Genomic DNA, 19,646 nt, shown 5'->3' with positions numbered 1-19,646 from the left:
TTATACTTAAGATAAAAGGATTTAAATTTAAAAATCTCTTAAAGTTTTAAGGAGGGAGAAGTTATAAAAAAAGATATGATTAATAATATATCTCATTTAAATCTTTAATTTTGTATCAATGGAAAATTACTTTTTTGACATATAAAAATAAACAAAAAAAATAAATAAATATAAAAAAAAACTATATAAAACTCAATGTAAAATAAAAATATATAAATAAAAAAAAAATGATATAAAACATTATAAATAAAAATAAAAAAAACGATATAAAACGAAAAATAAATAATATAAAAAATTGTATAAAACGCGACACAAATAATAAAAAAAAAAACATTAAAACGCGATTCTTTATACATTCTTACAAATTCAATATTATTTTCTAAATGATGATTATATTCAATTGGAATTCTTATATTCAATTGGATCTATTCTTATGATTCCTAATTATTCTTGATTAACTAATAATAATGATAATGATTTGAAAAATAATAAAAAAAAAATGATAATAATGACTATGGAAGGTGAACAAAAACAAATAAGCAAAGAGACGAAACGTTAATAACAAACCAACGAGGTGAAAACAAACCAACGAGGTGAAAACAAGCCAACGATAAAACGTGACAAAAGCAAGACAACGCTAAAAGATAAAAGCAAAGTGACATATGAAACGATAATAATAGTAAAAAATCAAGAACATCGGGACGATTTTTCGGCACTCAAAGAGACCTAGGCTGGATTTCTTTGGAGGGTGGAATGTTAGAGATGGACAATATTTAGAATCATTAAATTTGTTTTTTATATACATTCATACATTAATTTGTTTTTTTATTTTTAAATTAACCATATTTAGTATTAACATTTTTAGGTTAATTGATTGTGAATTGATATAAATACATGTTAGAAAAATATAAAATTTAGTAATAAAGTATTATGTGATAAAATATTTAAAACTTATTTGTTGCCTTCCAATAAACCTTTAATAGTCATAAAATATTTTTACAGGATAGGAGGTTAATTTTAATTTTAAAAAAATAAGCCTAGAACAAATATGAAATATATTTTTTATTAGTTTATATAAAATATAAAAAATTACTTGTATATACATTAATATAAAAGCATGGTAATAATTTATTCCAAACAAATATAAGAAATTTATTAAAAAGTAGACATATAGTTAATATTCCTCTATTATATAGAATTGGTTACAAAATACTAGGTAAAATTCCACTTTTACAGACATATTTTACAGTTAGAGAATATTTTACAGTTAATATTTTAGCAAATTTTACTAATCAATGCTCTTGATAATAAATATAGCAACAATTTGCATTAAATTATTTAACGCCATCTATTCTTTTTAAATAAAAAATGATATTAAAAATTAATCTTCATATTATTTATCCCACAATGTCTTTAAAAGATATTTTCTGATGTCCTTATCAATATTATATAATTTTCTGTAAAATATATAATTCGCTATATTGGTAAATTGTCATATGATAATTGATAAAATTAGATATACTGTAAATCTACGACATATAATATTTCACTGTTCGTATTGTGCTTTAATTTTTTATATTTAATTTATGATTTAATTTTATTAATAATTTTGTAATTATATTTTACTTTTATTAGAATAAATAAATTAAAATTATTCGCTTTATAAAAAATTATATTTGATATATTATATTATTTAGTAATTTTATGGATCTATTATTATAATTATAATATATTTCATTTTTGTCTTAAGACTTATCTTTGTCTTATATTACTGTTGCGTTATTTCTTTATCTTATTTTTTGTTATAATCTAATTTTTATTATTTGATTTTTATTATGTGTTATAATCTAATTTTATTTTATAAACGGCGTAACCTTACTTTTATATTACTTTTTTGTATTTCGTTTATATTCTAATTTATATTTATAGAAAATGTATATATACCTTAAGAAAAGAAAAAGAAATTAGTTAATAAAATATATTTTTACTGACTCGAACCTCGCGCAATATCGTTAGCCTTCTAATTCTTTGCATGGTGCCCTTTGGGTGAGGACTAGAAAAAGATGACTACCTATTGTGTATCTAACCTATAGAGACTGCTTAACCTATGGAGATGACTACCTATTGAGATGACTATCTTATCTATTGTGACTGCCTAAGCTATTAATATCCTATGCCTAATATACTGAGATGACCAAGAATCAAACCTTAGTACGTTCTTTCATGCAAAAAGCTTCTTTCTTTATGGTGTCCCGGCTCTGGATGTTGGACTGGAATATAATAGCCAGCACCTAACCTAATGTGACAACCTAGGAAGAACTGATATGGAAGTTGAACGATAGGTTATGAATTCTATTTTATGAGACCAATGATGATTACTTATTATTCTAATTTACGTAAGAAGAAAAGTTATTATATTAAGATTTTATGCCAGGATAAAGGCATGTTATTTTTTAAATCACTTAAATGTAAAATCATAATGGATATATTTGAACACACAAAAAGCCTTTAAAAAATTATTTACTTAAATTATAGTGAAATATTGATATTTTTTTGATTTCTTGAATGATGATTAATTGTTGTAAATTAACTAAACCTAAAGATGAATTCTTAGATATAATTAAAAATAAACCATTAAAAATCCTAAACAAGAAGATTATTAAAATGTAATTAAAACATATGAATTAAAAGGGATTTAATATGATAAATATGTTCTTGAAATAAAGCTTTTGAAGATTACATTTTTTTTAGATAAATTTGAATGATGTGATGAGATCATTTTCTAAAAACTATCTTATGAAGAATTTTTTTTTTGAATTAAAATTAGGATGTGAAATTTAAAATTTTATTTAAAGAGAGGGAAATGTGAAACCTCGGAGATAGAAAATAAACAAAAATTAATTAAACACTAAAACGCGAAAAATTAAACGCTTATAAAATATGAAATGCTAAAAAATGTAAAACGCAAAAAATATAAAACGCTAAAAATATAAAACGCTAAAAGTATAAAACGCTATGATTAACTTAAAAATAATATGATAATCATTATGATTTATCGTTCCTTATTCTGGATTAAAATTTTATTCCTTATTCCATAAATTATCATTCCTTATTACATATTTTATTGTTCCAAAATTCAAAATTTTATTCGTGCATATTATTCATACATTTGATTTGATCAACTATTCCAAATTATATATTCCGATTTATTCCAAATTCCAATATTCGACTGGATTAATTATGAAATTTGAGAAATGTGAACAACGTACGATAAGGATATCAAGCTAACGATAACGTTCAACGATTTCATCAAACCTACGAGAACATTTGAGACTTATGCGCTAACCAAGAAGAAACCGAATACAATCGAGACGGGAAAAACTTCTAGAACAACAAACTCTCTATGACTTCTCCGATGAAATTATCAGAAGAGGGAGAATGTTGCGTTATTTCTTTATCTTATTTTTTGTTATAATCTAATTTTTATTATTTGATTTTTATTATGTGTTATAATCTAATTTTATTTTATAAACGGCGTAACCTTACTTTTATATTACTTTTTTGTATTTCGTTTATATTCTAATTTATATTTATAGAAAATGTATATATACCTTAAGAAAAGAAAAAGAAATTAGTTAATAAAATATATTTTTACTGACTCGAACCTCGCGCTATATCGTTAAGATCTAATTCTTTTCAATTACCTTTCTTTAAAAACACTTTTGGTTCACTTTTTTTCATATATAAATGTTTTTTTCCAAAAATGTATAAATTATGTTGAATAGTTGTAGTTTAAAAAATATCAACTTTTACATTCTTTCTTTCAAATTATTGTTTAAGATATATGCATACATTTTTGGGGGTCAGAGATTGGGAGGAGGACTAAGGGGGATATTTTTTATTAGCTTAAAATGATATTCACAAAAAGTGATAAATTTCTGTAAAGGGGGGGGGATCTCCCATTGTCTCCACCCTTGGCTACGCCTATGTATTATTATTATTATTTATGTGGTAGTTATTATGACCTTGCATTGGTTCTCTTTTTTACGTATATTTTATTTTCATTTTGATATTGCCGATTATCATTATGATTTTATAAACTATTTGGTTAGTATTATTTATTTCTAAGTCGGCACGTTCCATCGCTAAAGCCATTTCTACAACTTTGTTTACGCTTAATGGTTGTTCTTCATCTTTAGTATCTGGGTATCTTAAACGAATTCTTTATCTAGTTGTGACATCTTTAGGCGATTAATTGATGGCGAATTCTTAGTTCTACATTATCTTAAAATTCGCATCTTTGGGCTAGCTCCTTTATATTGTTTAAATAGCTCATTACGGATTCAGTAGTGCCGCGAATTAATCTAATGAAATCAATTCTAGATGCCAAAACAGTTCTTCCATCTTTATAAAGTGGTTTTGCAATTTTGTATATATCTGCCCATACTACATCGTCAATTTTTCTTGAAAAGAGTAATTTTTTTAAATCAGTTATAATATTTATTCTTCCATAAGCTATAAATATTTTTTTCAAAGTGGCGTCAGTTTGAGGAATATTTTTAACATTCAGTATTTATTTTATGTAGTCTTTAGTCGTCAATAGAACTAAATTCCTGTAATATAATTTTATTCATAATTTCTAAACAAATCTATTATTATTATTTTTTTAGAAAAAACTTTTTATAATTCTATATAACATTTAACTTGATCGAAGACCGAAAAACCGCGCGACTTTTTTTTTTACCTCGTGGCCATTTTTTATAGTCAAACAATAGGTAACTTTATTTTAAATTGTTTTCTATATATAGTATTTTATAATTATGTAATTTAACTTCTAATATTATGCAATTACATTATCCATAATATAATATTAAATGTAGGAAAGTTATAATAATATAATATTCAAATAAATAACATAACCATTAAAATATATATGATATTAAAATATAACAGCAGTGATGCTACTTTGACATGGTTGGCCCTCTAATAGCAATATATTTGATACGGTTTATATTAGGGGCGTCGCTAGCCTTTACAATCTCAGGGGGCTCGACTAAAAAAAAAATTATAAGGGGCGAAGCCCCCATACCCTCCTAATTTGCGGGATCGGCCCGCTTTTCACCGGCCTTAGGCCGAGTTTTATATTAATATATAATATATTTTTAAGATTTGCTAACTTGGAACAATTATTCTGAATTTCATATTTTGTCATATATTATATTATGCATACAAAATAAACTAGCATATTAATAAGAAATTTAATTAATATTAAAATTAAATGATAGTTAATTAATATGAAAATTAAAATTAAATTGAAAATAAATTAATTAATAAGAAAGTTATTTAATATGAACATTAAAATTAAATTGAAAATAAATTAAATTGAAAATCTCTTTACCTTTATTAATTAAATGTTTTCTTGGTATATTCCTTATTAATTAAATATTTCCTTGATCTATTCTATAATTTAAGAATCTCCATTAATTATATAATTTCTTGGTCTCTTTATTAATTAAATATTTTTCTCGTATCTTCAATAATTTTTCCAATAGTAAAATTTTCTTCTTACAAAAACCAATTAATGAATAAAAATCCTTTTCCTTTGTTGCCACTGTATTTCTTTTCACAAAAATCAACAAAAATACATGGCTAACAACAGGTTCATAATATATATATATATTATAATAATTAATTTTATCATTTTAATACAATTATAAATAATCATTTAAAATATTACAACACATATAAATAATTAAAACAATACAAGACATTTCTAAATGTAATATTTTTTAATAAAAAATCAATTAATTAGAGTATAAAATATTTTCGCTGATATAAAAAAATTTCGCGTCTAAAGAATTACAAGTGATAAAGAAGGTTAATTAATTCATACATATGCCTCAAATGCTAATGGTTTTTGGAAACCACATAAGGCAATATAATTTTCAGCAATTTACATTGACAAAGGGTCATGAAACTATTATAACTTTCTGTTACCATTTTACACAATGTTTTACAGAATTGATTAATAAGGAAAAATTTATAGGTCTTGTTGAAATGGAGAAAATAAGATTAACGTTTTATTCATAACCATAAACTATAAATACTAATTATCAATTAAAAGTAAAAAATCATAAGAGAAAATTTAAAAAAGAAAGTAAAAAAATATAAGAAAAAGTTAAATAATATAAATTACATGCGAAAAATAAAAAGTTTTTTTTTTTTAAATTATTTTTTTTAAGATTTTAAAGTTTTATTCATAACCATTAACTAAAAATACTAATTATCAAATAAAAGTTAAAAATTATAAGAGAAAAATTAAAAAAGAAAGTAAAATAATATAAGAAAAAGTTAATAATAATTCGGAAAATTATAAGCGAAGAATAAAAAAGTTTATTATAATTTCCTTTCTCTTAAAAACATTATAACAAAAATTTGCATGTCTACAACACTCTTCCACTTATATTAGACCCCACATTCTGCGAATGACCAATTTTCTTCTTCGGCCTTGATCTTGTATCTCTAAATCTATTTTTCTTAGTCCTTAATGTCTCCTAAGTTCTCGACGGCTGTTTCTTGTTATTCTTAGTTTCTAACAACCATTAATATCCGATTACAGCCTAAAATTCTTTAATTTTATCTTCTGTTGCTTGTCAACCCCTGGTAAACGATTAGCTCTTTATCTCTGTAGGCAATTGACGAACTCGATTAATTCATGCTCTCAACGATTCACGATGACTAGTTACCAAATTGATTGATGGTATTCTTTCTTAACAATCTTTGTTTCTTCTAAAGCCTGTTTAAATCTTCTTCATAACTTATTTAGACTTTGCTTGTTTCTAACGCTTGTAACTAATGATAAATGCTTTATCTCGGTAAACGATTGGTGATTTTTGATCTGCGATTAACGATTGTTTACACGAATTCTTGTTTCTATGATCATCGATATTGTATCCTATACTAAAGTTTTGATAAACAATTGGCGATAATTTGTCAACGATTAAAGATTGCAGCCTGAACGCCTTGACCATTTGTTCTACGTAGTGGCTTGTTTCCAACGTTCTCCTATAATTGATTAGTTCTTTTCCTCTAATTCTTGTAATCCATTTGATCAACTTACAAGCTACAAAATGGCGCTATAGCTGATTTCAATGTGTGGACGTTTTTTTATGGGTTAATGATGCTTACTACCTTAAGGTACTACCTATCAAATTTGAATTTTGTTCATTTTACATTTGGATAGGCACTACCAAATATATTTATAATATATATTTGAAAAATCGTGATTTTTGGAGAGCCTCTATGGCCTAGTAGGCAAGAGCTTGACTTACTGACACCATGCTCCCGGGTTCGAAACTCGGGAATGGTCATTTTTTTCTACTTATTCTAACTTGGTGGTTCCATCCTTGGGGGGATGATATATAGAAGGCCGGACTCGACCACGTGATTCCATATTAATATATTAAATAATAAGGGTCTTATTACATTTTAATAAATTTTGGTCGGTATTTAGAAAATTAGGTTGGTATTTAGAATATTTCCATACATTCACTTGGTAGTAAGCATCATTAACCTTTTTTATGCATGATCACCAATCTATATCATTGACACAAACACGCATATAATGGTAGTTTTGCGGGACATTGGCATAATAAATATTTTTTATATTGTAAATTTAAAATTGTTTGTTTTTTTATAATATCTTATTTATACATTAGCATAAAATATATTTTTTTACATTGTAAAATTAAAATCGATTGTTTTTTTTTATAAAATTTTATCTTGTTAACATTCTTTTATATTTAAAAAAGATCGTTGGTTATTTTTAAATAAAATTAATATATTTTAATAAATCAATTTGTTATTAATAATAAAGATAGTATTTAAAAAATTTTATCTCGTACTTTAAAAATTTTATATCTAATAATTTGTTAATAATGTAATTATTAACAAATTATCAAATGAATCCTAACCTCAACTGATCTTCAATTAAATTATATTGGTATTCTCTAAAATAAAAAAACTCAACATTTAATCCAATAGTAGTACATAATATCATAAAATTACTTTCACCCAGAAATTATTCAGACATAGATTGCTACAATATCACTGAAACAAAAATCACCAAAATTGTACCCATACAAAATATTCCATACTTATATCTATTACACCCTCAAATTCAACCAAATAAGGTCCACTGCCTATATATAATTGCCAAAAAAATTTATCACACAGATTCCTTTGACTCAATCAAGAAAATACTTAAGTTAATTTATCCACTTGATTAATATTATTATAAAAAATTAATTTATTTTTAAACATTCCTCAACCATTTAACCCCAGGGGCTGACTGGCCATAAGACCAGGTGGGTATTTTGCCCACGAGGCCGCGAGAAATGTCGATTTTTGAGGCCGATCAGAGGAAAATATCAAAAAAGAGGCCGATTAGAAAAAAAAATATATTATTTGGTTCACATTATTAACTATTATCATTTATTTATTTTTAATAATATCTCTATGATTTAAATATCACATTCCTTGACAATTGTCATGTCGTTTACTATAATTTAATGCATAAAATACCAGTAACGTCGCTTGACGCTATACATCATTACCTCGTTTTTTTCTTTGCTTTTTTCAAATGAAGTAAAAACGCTTCCGTTTGAGTAGAGTGAAAGCTAAGTTTTGATTAATTAATTATATTACATTTTTATACATTGATTTATTATAGAAATAATATAGCCAACATTTCTTGTTCTTAATTCATTGAAATCAAATAAAATCCAGGTCGGTGAATCAGATTAAAGGATGGATGCTCGGGTGAAACAGAATAATTCATCTGGCCAAAATAAGGAAAGCTGCAAAAAATTTCTCGATCTAGAAAAGGCCTTCGATAGAATCCCAGAAAACTTATCTGGTGGGCGCCCACAAAAGGTTCCCGAAAAATATATAAGAATAATACAGGATATGTATATGGGCCATACAACAATGGTCCGTAGCACAACAGGTACTTCAGCAGACTTCACAATAGCCGAAGGAATTCATCAAGGATCGGTTCTCAGCCCACTTCTCTTCATTACAATAATAGATGTATTAGCACAATCTATACCTCAAACAGTCCCGTGGAATATGATATTTGCAGATGATATTGTGATACTTGCCGAATCCAAGGATGAAATGAAAGAAAGATTAGTGAATTGGATACATATCCTAAAAAAGCACGGACTAAAAGTAAATAGAGAAATGACGGAATATACGGTGATAGGAGGAGATGAAACAGAGAGTATTGATATAAATGAATGGCAGATATCGGCAATTGAAAGCTGCAAATATTTGGGTTCCACTATACAAACAAACGGCAAAAAGAGATAAAGAGTAAAATTAATCAAGGGTGGTTAAAAGTGCTATTTGACAAAAGAATCCCACACAAATTAAAGGGAAAAATTTACAGTTCCATAATACAACCAACTATTCTATATAGTTCGGAAACATGGCCAACCAAGGAATCAGACGAGAGAAGTCTACAAACTATGGAGATGAGAATGCTGAGGATGATTGCTGGGGTAACAAGAAAGGATAAAGTGAGCAGTACAAGAATACTAAGTAGTTTAAAGGTAGACTAAGTTAATGTAAACAGACTTAAGCGGTATGGGCACATGAGAAGGCCGAACTACATAGGAAATAAGGTTGAGAGCTTGGAAGTGATGAGCAAACGTAAAAGAGGAAGGCCAAAACTTCAATGGGGCCATAAAGTTAGAGCCAATATATAGAAGTATAAATTAGATAAAAGAGATTGTATGAATAACATAAAGTGGAGAGAGATGTTGAAGGAGCTTACCACCAGAAAAGGTAAAAGCTAAAGAGAAAAAAAAGAAAAAAGAAGGAAATTATGCCAGTTTCTAAAGGAAGGGGATGCCAGAAAAATAATTTAATGATATACCCCCTTTTAAAATTTTTAACTATTTAAAATTTAGATTGCAAATCTTATATTGCTGAGGATATTCAGCAGATAGAATAATTTTAAATTTCCTCTTAAAATGTGTGGAAAATCCTATGAGGTTGGGAACTATGATTTCAGGATTTCTATCTTGAAGAAATAAATAGTAAAGATATATATATTGCGTGTTAAATTACGTAACGAATAATGTTCATTTGCCAGTGTATTCAAAGATATGGTAGCAGAATAAATGAAACGGAAGATGATCGTATGAACAAGTGAGGAGTCAAATGAAGAAGAAGGAATATTACAATATCATAATAACTCAGAGTGTGATAATAAGTGTAACAAATGTTTAATATGCGCGTATAAAATTTTTAAAAGATGTAATATGCATACAATTGACACTAATTTATTGGCATATGAATAAATTTTAACTTTGTCATTTACGCAAATTAATTGCGAGAAAACATTTAGTAAATTAAAAATTACAAAAATAAGCTGAGATCTAATATTGACCAAAAAAAATTAGAAGCGTTTTTAATGATGTCAGTTGAATGAGAACCATTGGCGCAGATTGAACTAGAAGATATTCCTGTATATTTGCGTAAAGGTTCAAAATTAATGAGAGATTTATTAACGTAAAAATTATATATTTCCTTAATTCTTTTATTTAAATATTAATATCTATTCACAATATGATCGGTGCCTGATTTTATAAGTGCAGCAATTTTATACGCTGTAATATTGTATAACTGCAATAATTATATGTGTAAAATTAATAGATTTGATATATTAAGTATGTATTTTTTTATATTTAACATGTGATGTATGATTTGATTTTATAGTGAAATATCGTTATAAATCTAATATAAAAAAATATATATGTGCAATGAATATTATTTTATATTGGTAGTGAATATGATTTTAGATGTGCATTTTTTAAAAATAAATTATAAATACTATTCTTTTTTTTACTAAAAATGTAAATCTTTTGAACTTATTTTCAAAAATAAGAAGTAATAAAAATCATGTAAATCGAAGAAGCCATATAAGGGAAGGGGGCGAAGCCCCCATATAAATGAGGCCGCTATAAAAAAATGCCCATGAGCCCGTAGCGTCGCCAGTCCGCCCCTGTTTAACCCCCAATTATTTAATAGAAAATCTAATTTATTTTATACATATTAATTGCAAATATCAAAATCATTTAATTTTTTTTTACATATATTTGTTATTTTTTCTACGAAAATTAGTTTTTATAGTTTTATCAAATTCACTTGATGTTTCAATAAAAATCTTACTATCCACTTATTGTTCATTTATGGAATCCTTATTCTTCATTTATGGAATCCTTATTATTAAATATAAAAATATTTTATGATTCATATCTTATTAATAAATAAAAATGATGCACCGATTTTTATTGTAGTTGCTGGTACTTTTAATTTTAGGTAATATAGTTATTTATACCTTAAAATAATAATCAAAATTTATATAAAAAAAAGAGATCTGTATAGATATAATTAAATAAAATCTACAAATTTTGAAGAGAAATCAGTGTTGTTAATTTTTTTCTTACTTTTTTACTTATTTTTATTTTGTATTATTAATTTTTTTATAAAGGATGAACCAAAGATATACTCTAAAAGTAGATATGAAGATCAATAAATTATGTTAAGAAAATAAGATTTTATAAAAAAATATCCTTTATAATAATATAAATCATTTAAATAAGGTTTATACAATAAATATATAAAAATGTAAAGGTGTACACTTTAAAAAACAAAATGTATATTCACATTCATATTATCTTTGATTATAAATATTCATCCTTTTTGATTCGATCATCACCTATAAAAAAATAAAATATATTTACATTAGCATAGATAATATATATAATATCATAATTTTTATAATATGTCTTATAACAGGCCTGTTCTTTATACAATATAATTTTTAAAACATAAAATAAGATATAAATATTAATTTACATGACTTATTGATTATTAAATTGTATTGCTTTTGTAAGATTTTGCCTCATACCAGTTCTCAATTCCTGGTTTCTCAAGTCAGCAAAATGAAAAAATCTAATATTTAAATATCTTTAAAAAAAATAATATTAAAACTAATAAATGATTACCTTTGAACAATTAATTTTACAAGAATTTGAAAATGGCTGTAACCAATTTCATGTTCAATAATATGTTCAGTAAGATCAATAAAAATATTTGAACCAATTATTTTGGGAAAAACAAACACTTCCATTTTTTTAATGATATTTTTATGTTTAATATCATTTTGATAAGTTCTAAATGAACTTTCACAAATTTGGCATAATATTGACATACTAGATGAAGGAATCACTAACCCCCCCCCCATTATTTTTAAAATTTATGAGCATATTATTTATTATATTATCAATATATGAATCACTGACCATTGCATTAATGCAAACATCACAACGTACCTTTTTTTCTTTAATAAGTTGTTGTACTATCCAAAATATAAGTTGATACATTATCTAAATATAATGATAATTTCGGGATATGGGGATTTGTTTGGCTAAAATAATAAGATAATATGGTGGGTATTATTGGATTTGAAATAGCTTTGATAGAATTACATTCATCATCATGATTATTTTGAAAATTTGAACATATTATATGTGTATTGTCTAAGGAAATGCAATTTCCTGTAATTGTTGCATCCAATTTTGCCATTAATGAAATGCGAACAGCAGATTGAACTTGATATGCTGATGGATTATCATTAAATCCACTCCTGCTACGAATACTACAAAAATATAATTCTAAGTGGTCTTGAGAGGTTTTGTATGTTAAAAAAAACCTTAAAAAATTGTTATATTATAGTTATATGAATAACTCTTGTTATAAATTAAATATAATACTTCATTTTTGGGGTTTCCCCAATTAATAACTCCTTCCCCATTTCCAGGATGCTTGTGATAGAAAGAATTAGCCCTTCTACACATGTTTTTTTTATTAGATTTACATAAACTCCATTTGTTAACTTGAGTGATTTTAAAGTTTTAATGCACTTGTCAAAATGAGTTTCATATTCTGCAATTGTATTAGTATATAAAAAGGCTTTATATCCTTTACCAAGACAATTTCTTGTATTAAGATAATCAAAGATTCTATAAGTTATTTATAAATTTATATCATTATTTTTATTTTACTGATATATCATCAATATAAAATTAATTGTACCATCACAATTTTCAAATCCAGGAATCTCCTGATGCTGGGCAAAAAGAAGGCTATTAGGCTATTTGCAACAGATGCACTAAAAACTTGAACAGCAAGTTTAACCTTTAAAAAATATTTAATAATTATATATTTATTATCAAACTTTCACTTTTTGTTTGTGGAAAAATATGTGCTTTGTGCAATTTATTTGCAGCATGTAAACCTTCTCTCTCCTGCAATTTATGTAAACTTTGTATATGCTTACAATCTATTAACTATAAATACAAAATAAATAATTAATCAAATTTAATATAGCTAGCTACCTCTCCATTTGATTCATTTATTAAAATTTTCTCCTCCGCTAATAGATTTCTAAGTAATTTGAGCACATGACAAACATCTAGTAATATAAAAAAAAATTTCCGAATCATAAAATTCCAGCTCAATATATGGAATGATATTATCAGGATCCATACTAACACCAAGCAGTTTGCTCATTTTTATTAACAGAACAACCATCGCATACTATGGCCTTACAGATAACTCCAGTTTCATTTAGATTGAACAATGCATCTCTCACTAAATTAGCTAGGATATCTGAATTCATTTGTGAACTAGAAAATAGGCTATTGGCATTTTCCAGCTGCTATTAAGACAGGTAGCCATAAGAAACAGTACCTTTGTTGCTTCTGGACAAGATTTATCTTCCTTTGTTGATTTTGTCCCATCACCTAAATCAACATAACCATGATATTCTGCTTTGTGGGGGTCATAATCTATTTGTGTTTTAATATGCATTTCATCAAGGCTAAGTACGCAATACAACTGCTTTTCTGATTTTTTTTGGTAGCTTTTAATTTAAGTAAATGAAATAGAAAGGAAACCTTTATTTAATTTAATTTATTTTTTTTAAATTATTATAATAAACCTGGCATGATTTCAATCTTGTGACTCCATGCCCTTAATGTGGATTCCGGAGGCATACAAAAGTGTGATTTGAGATATCTGTAAGCCTTAGGTGAATAAAAATGCAGTCAATGCAAATTGACGGAATTCACCTGTATATATTTTTTTGTGGGTTTAAGATGCCTCCACTGTGTATATGTATTTAAGGAATATAGAAGATGTCCCTGTACTATAATATTTTCGACATCATCTGATAACAAATTTTCATCTTTTAGTGAAGTGATTATTGTTTGTGAATTATGTGACACGTGATAAAAGCGTTTTCGCCCTCTGGTTGTGGATACAACAGAGCTACGCTAGGTTTTCCTTAAAAATCCATCAAACTGGATAGTTAATTAAGGGGAGAAAAATGAAGAGCCCTTCACACGTTTGTGGGCAAGCCGCACTTACTTGTACGCGCAACAGTCCGAGAACTGTTACTTAAACGTCTATAGGCTAATAGACAAAAAGAAATGGGCAAAACAAAAGCCTATACCCAAGAACTGCAAAAATAATTTAATTACTTTAAGGGTGGGCGGTGGCTAATTTTAAGTTTAACATCTTTAATGTAAGCCTTGATAATTACTATCAATAATTGAGAATGTGTTCATATCAATTGAATTAGAAATGTAGGTAAAAAGAAAAGGTAATTTATATTTATCACATTTTTGAATTATAATTTTGAGAGTAAGGAAAGGCTCCATGATATTCTTGCCTGGATGGTAGGCACAGATGTATTTCGCGAAAAGATTATGAGATGTTTGTAGAATTTGTGTCTTAAGTAAGACCATAAAGATCTTAAACGCAATAGAGATGAGAGCTATACCCCTATAATCTCGAAAGTTGATGGGATTAGGGATCTTTGGAAAATTGCACATCATTGATAGGTTCCAATCTTTAGGAGTAATCCCAGAAGACCATACCTTATTAAAAATAATGGGCAGAAAACGTGGTATCGCGTCTGATGCAGCTTTCAGTTGTTCCCCCATTATATTGTCCGGTCCAGAGCTTTATGATTTTTCAGTTCCTTTAGGGCAGCAGATATCTCAGCCAGTGTAAAATGGGACAGATTGAAAGGTAGTATATTGTTCCGGAAAAACTATCGTGGGTTTTTATAGATTCAAAGACATTCATTCTGTCCATAGGGACATTTGATCCTCCTGAAAATATATAACTTTGCTGTTCTCTAACCGTATCGATGGTAATTCTCAAAAAAAAAAATTTTGATTTGCAAAAATTATTGAGTTTGTTAAATAGTCTACCTACTCTCATATCTTCATTAACCTCAAAGACTTTCCTAGCTACGAAGATTCTTCTATAACTCCTTAAGGACCTCTGGATGGTTTTCCATAGTTCTCTATCAAAGTAATTTGTGCAGCGAAGCTCCTCAATCTTGAAGTTGTCATTGATATCCATTCATTCCTAATCGGGGCATTGTTATTTGTTAAGGCCCTGCTTACTTCCTGAATATCTTCTTTAAACATTAACCAGCATTCCAACCATTTTAGATAGGGTTATGTCCTCAAATCTAATGACCTTTTCACACAAATTATGGTTAAACCTATCTCTAATTTCTCAAAACCCCAAATCCTGTTAAATTTAAGGATTACAGATCTATCGCTCTCACATCCGTCGTGTCTAAGGTTTTTATGATTCTTTTAAAAAACCGTATTCTTCGACCACGCCTAATCTTCTGTCCAAATACATCTGATATTAATGAACCCATATTGGCATTAAAGATACTAATACAGAAGTGTGACAAATATAAATTATCATTCTATTTTATCTTCGTCGATTTTAAGCGAGCGTTTGACAGTGTTATTCATGATTCTTTGTGGGCAATCCTAAGAGGATGTGGCATTGACGGAAACATCATTAGGATTCTAAAGACACATTACAGTAATCTCTTCGCCTCGCTTAAAATTAGTAATAAAGTTTTTCCCCCCTTTAGAACTAAAAAAGGAGTAAAACAAGGGTGTGTCGTCTCCCCGCTGTTGTTTATTTTATTTTTCTTCTTTTTGAGGAATTCGGTACGAAACACCGAAAATCAGAATAGCGAAAATAAAAAAATGTTCCCATTATATATAACTCCACTAAAAAGTCATAAAATAATATTATATCTATTATTAATATATATAGTATATTATTAAATATGTTAATTTTTTCCAAATAAATTAAGTTATTATCATGGTATTTATATATTGTCCCTTTATAAATACTAATTTTTTGTATATGACATTAATAATGTATGGCCATTATATGAACTCTATCTTCTTTAAATATTATCTATAAAATACTAATATTTTGTTTATCTAGTGTATTTTTAATTAAATATTTAATATTAATTTTATACGACATTAATAATGTATGGCCATTACATAAACTCTATCTTTAAATATTATCAATAAAATTCTAATATTTTATATATTTATTGTATTTTTAATTAAATATAATGTTTAATTTTATTTATACAAAATAACTTATAGACCAATAAATATGTTATTAATTTTTTCACAATTGTTATTGCCTTGCCTAATATAAAATGAATCATTTTTAAATCCTAAATATGGTATTTATATATTTTCAATTTATAAATACTGATTTTTTGTAATTTTAATTTAAAAGCATGGCAAACAAAATATCTTTCTTTCTTATAAAAATTTATTCATGTAAATAAAGGGTTTTTTTAAATTATTTATATTTTAAATAATAACTTTTACATTCAATTTTAAGTATACACTGCATAGACAGATTGATCATTTATATTTGCACTGAATAATATATAATATTATAATAACACAAATCATAATACAATATGCATTCATAAAATATTAACAGTATATCTATTGGAAAATGACAATCATCTAAAATAGATTTATTGATTATGTTTATTTAAAGGGTTAAAAAAGGAATATTATATTCATATAATAATAATTTTCAAATTCTGCTTTCCCTGCTGATTTATTATCATTTGCAAGCTGAATTATTTGCCACTAAGAAATTTAAATAATATTAGTAAATAAAGGGTTTTTTTTTTAATTATTTCTATTTTAAATAATAACTTTTACATTCAATTTTAAGTGTACACTGCATAGACAGATTGATCATTTATATTTGCACTGAATAATATATAATATTATAATACACAATAATAATACAATATGCATTGATAAAATATTAACAGTGTATCTATTGGAAAATGACAATCATCTAAAATAGAATTATTAATTATGTTTATTTAAAGGGTTGAAAAAAAGAAATATTATATTCATATAATAATAATTTTCAATAGCTGCTTTATTACCATTTGCAAGCTGAATTATTTGCCATTAAGAAATTTAATTTAATATTAGTAAATAAAGGGTTTTTTTAATTATTTATATTTTAAATAATAACTTTTACATTCAATTTTAAGTGTACACTGCATAGACAGATTGATCATTTTTATTTGCACTGAATAATATTGTAATAAATTAATAAATGATTATTTATAGATATTGTATATTAAAATAGAATCGAACATTCGAAAAACAATCAATAAAAATTTGATGTTAAAAATAAATTGAAATAATAAATTAATAATCGTATTGTTTATAATTAGTAGTTGGGATTACTACAAATATATAATATTATAATAACATAATAATAATACAATATGCATTGATAAAATATTAACAGTGTATCTATTGGAAAATGACAATCATCTAAAATAGAATTATTAATTATGTTTATTTAAAGGGTTGAAAAAAAGGAATATTATATCCATATAATAATAATTTTCAATAGCTGCTTTCCCTGCTGATTTATTATCATTTGCAAGCTGAATTATTTGCCACTAAGAATAATAAATAATATTAGTAAATAAAGGGTTTTTTTTATTTATTTATATTTTAATTAATAACTTTTACATTCAATTTTAAGTGTACACTGCATAGACAGATTGATCATTTATTGCACTGAATAATATATAATATTATAATACACAATACAATATGCATTGATAAAATATTAACAGTGTATCTATTGGAAAATGACAATCATCTAAAATAGAATTATTAATTATGTTTGTTTAAAGGGTTGAAAAAAAGGAATATTATATCCATATAATAATAATTTTCAATAGCTGCTTTCCCTGCTGATTTATTATCATTTGCAAGCTGAATTATTTGCCTCTAAGAAATTTAAATAATATTAGTAAATAAAGGGGTTTTTTTAATTATTTATATTTTAAATAATAACTTTTACATTCAATTTTAAGTGTACACTGCATAGACAGATTGATCATTTATATTTGCACTGAATAATATATAATATTATAATACACAATACAATATGCATTGATAAAATATTAACAGTGTATCTATTGGAAAATGACAATCATCTAAAATAGAAGTATTAATTATGTTTATTTAAAGGGTTGAAAAAAAGGAATATTATATTCATATAATGATAATTTTCAATAGCTGCTTTATTATCATTTGCAAGCTGAATTATTTGCCATTAAGAAATTTAATTTAATATTAGTAATAACAATGCCTCGATTAGGAATGAATGGATATCAATGACAACTTCAATGATGATTGAGGAGCTTCGCTGCACAAATTACTTTGATAGAGAACTATGGAAAACCATCCAGAGGTCCTTAAGGAGTGATAGAAGAATCTTCGTAGCTAGGAAAGTCTTTGAGGTTAATGAAGATATGAGAGTAGGTAGAATATTTAAAATAGAAATTTTAATTACAAAAATTATTTTAAAATAATTTTTTTCTTTTAATTCCAAACAAAATTATGTAAGAATGAAATCTTAATTCAAAATCAAACTATTTTTAAAAAAAATTTTTTTTTTTTAACTCAAAACAAATTATTTACGTTCCCTCTGCCAACCCTCACTCCTTTCTAAGACATCATTTTGCTATCTAACCATAATTTTCGGAAAAGAATAATTTTCTTTTTCATAAGAAACCTTGATTCTTACTCCCTTATTTTCTTATCAAGAGACAATCTTATTCCTTATATGAAACCTGTGGATTTCTTTGAGTTTGACCGGAAAGAGTATTTCTTGGTAGTTGACGCATACTCCAAGTGGATAGAGTTTGAGGTTGTAGGCGGATTAACAACGAAAATCGTGGTCAGAAAGTTGAAAAATTATTATATTTAATTTTAATAGAAATATAAGTTTTCATAGATAACTAAAAAATGTTCGAGGTATCTGTCACCATTAAATTGGATTAATTTTATTTTCAATTAATAAATGATTATATTTAATTAATTAAGATTGTAAAATAACTTAATAATATTAAATCAATTAAGCTTAAACTATCAATACTTTATTTGACATTATGAGTTCTTGATATTCCATTTTTACAATTGTTAACAGTAACAATATAATTTATATGTATTACTCTAATAATTATAATAGCACTGATTTAATATAGATTTATATATTCTTAATAAATTTTTAAAAATAATTCAAATATTTATAGATGATAGCCACTGTTGCCAATAATTTGGAATGTTAACATAAGATTCAAAATATTAAATTTGAAGTAATATTGT

At 25.7% G+C, this 19,646-nt stretch overlaps 1 protein-coding gene and 1 long non-coding RNA gene across 5 annotated transcripts in view; one reads left to right on the top strand and one right to left on the bottom strand.

The window, feature by feature from the left end:
- The window catches only part of LOC135931658 (uncharacterized), a 67,905-nt gene extending 67,060 nt beyond the window's left edge, over positions 1 to 845 (top strand). Inside the window, exon 7 of the mRNA XM_065468912.1 lies at positions 522 to 845. The gene's annotated coding sequence lies outside the window, so the exon portion shown is untranslated. The remainder of the gene's footprint in view (positions 1 to 521) is intronic.
- Positions 846 to 11,646: 10,801 nt separating this feature from the next.
- LOC135931373 (uncharacterized) lies at positions 11,647 to 14,466 on the bottom strand. 4 transcript variants are annotated; one of them, XR_010573026.1, is made up of 9 exons: positions 14,075 to 14,466; positions 13,470 to 14,030; positions 13,310 to 13,421; positions 13,137 to 13,269; positions 12,846 to 13,094; positions 12,561 to 12,784; positions 12,078 to 12,499; positions 11,929 to 12,039; positions 11,647 to 11,788 (listed from the first exon to the last, which is right to left on the bottom strand). It is a non-coding gene; the product is annotated as an uncharacterized LOC135931373 (long non-coding RNA). The 4 variants fall into 4 exon arrangements; XR_010573024.1 differs by having other exon boundaries at positions 12,078 to 12,784; XR_010573027.1 differs by having other exon boundaries at positions 12,078 to 12,784; positions 12,846 to 13,017; positions 13,168 to 13,269.
- Positions 14,467 to 19,646: the final 5,180 nt, after the last annotated feature.

The sequence above is a fragment of the Gordionus sp. m RMFG-2023 genome, chromosome 1 (genome assembly GCF_954871325.1).
Source record: "Gordionus sp. m RMFG-2023 chromosome 1, tfGorSpeb1-WG-v2, whole genome shotgun sequence".
NCBI lineage: Eukaryota > Metazoa > Nematomorpha > Gordioida > Chordodea > Parachordodidae > Gordionus > Gordionus sp. m RMFG-2023.
This window is presented reverse-complemented; position numbering and strand designations above follow the sequence as displayed.